Raw genomic sequence first — 1,718 nt, forward strand, 5'->3', positions numbered from 1 at the left:
ATTTCTGTGTACCTCACTGTCTTATAAACTATATATTGCAGGAAGGGTATCCATCTATATCTCCAAGCCAGTCCTTGACTCTTGGCAACTGACCAGACCAGCCCGGTTTTCTGGGCAGCATTTTCGGAAGTGGTTTGCCCTGATATTTTCCCTTCCTGGGGCTGAGAGAGTTGCTCAAAGCTGCCTGAAAGGCTTTTGAGCCCAAAGCAGGACCGGGACCCCCATTCCCCAGTTTCTGACTTGAGGTCTTAAAACTATTAACCAAGCTGGCTCTCCATCCACGGGGAAGCCGCGCAGAAATCACAATTTCACTGTTTGTGGGGTGAGTTTTAGTGGGCGCCTCTGGAACCAAACCCTCCTCCGCTCGCGCGTCGCCCTGGGAAAGGCCGGGGGGGGGGGCTCCTCTCCATCGAAGCACCCCCACCCCCCGAAATACGGTCCCTCCGCGGTCCCCGCTTCAACGGAGACGAGGCCCCTTGAGACCCCCAAGGAGACGGGGAGGCTTTTCTCTGCGCGCTCCGCTTATGAGGAGCCTCGGCGCCGCTAAGTCCCCTTCCCGCCCAACCAAGGACCCAGGAGGAGGGGGAAAGTCCCCGCCGTCTGAATCGGCCGAGGGAGGCGGTGACGGATCCACTTCTGCAGCCCAGGAGTTTCCGAGGAGGAGCCCCACGCGAGACCCCCCCCCGTCCGCCCCCCCGAGCACGAGGAAGCCTCGGGTGGGGGGACCTCAGCCCCGCCCCCCCTTTAAGGCCTGCGCCGCGCGCGCTCGCTCGCTACTGGGTTGCTGTGGCGACGGAGCAAGCCCCCCTCCCCCGCGGTCCCTCGCGCGCGGCCTCCCTCCCCTGCTCCCCCTCCCACCCGCCGCTCGCTCGCGCTCCTCCTCCTCCTCGCCCCCCCCCCCCGGCCGCCCCGCCAGCCGCAAACATGGCAGCGGCCGCTCGCAGGCTCCGCTCCGCTGCGACGGCGGCGGCGGCTCTGAGGACGAGGCGGAACGGTCGCAGGTGAGGAGGGGGCGCCGAGGGTCGGGGAGGCAGCCTGACATCCCTACCGGGGCCTCCTCCCCCCGCTTGGTCCCCGCCAGGCGGCAACAGTGGCGGCTCCCCCCCCCCGGCTCTCGTGCGGCGTCTCCGCTTCTGCGGAGGAGGTTGGGCTGAGGGCTGAGGGGTCGCCTGTGGGGGCCGCGGGGAGAGCACCTGTCCCCCCCCAACACGGAGCCTTCAGGCTTTCCGCCCTCCCGCCGCTCCGCGTCCTTCGTGGCGCCTCCCCGCCCGCCCCCTTTTCCCCGGCGAAGGTGCCTCTGAGCACGTCCAGACCGCCCCCGCCCGCCCGCCTTGGACGCGGCTGAGTCAGCGGGACCCATAAATTGGGCCCTCGGGAGAGTCCTCGGAGCGATGGGAGAGTGCTCGGAGGGCGAGGGAAGCCTGGTCCGTGGGACAAACGCAGCAGCAGAGAAGGCGCTAGATCTCTGTGTGCACCCGCAGCCCCCCCCCCTTCCCCCCCTATCGACAGTGGCTTTTCTGGGAGTCAAGCCGCTCATCCGAGGCTCGGCCTCCCCGGCTTCCTTCGGCCGTTTCTCCAGGGAGCTGGTGGGCTGGTGACTTGAATAGCAAAGTCATCGCCACTTCAGCCGGTTCTCTCTCAAACTTCCTCAGGCGCAAATAAGAAGGACCGGTCCGCCTTTGGCCTCCTCCGCTCCCCCCTTCCTCTCCCCTCCCCGC

This window comes from Thamnophis sirtalis, unplaced genomic scaffold (assembly GCF_051295495.1).
Source record: "Thamnophis sirtalis isolate CommonGarterSnake01/CBP01778 unplaced genomic scaffold, rThaSir2_p1.2 scaffold_6, whole genome shotgun sequence".
Lineage (NCBI taxonomy): Eukaryota > Metazoa > Chordata > Lepidosauria > Squamata > Natricidae > Thamnophis > Thamnophis sirtalis.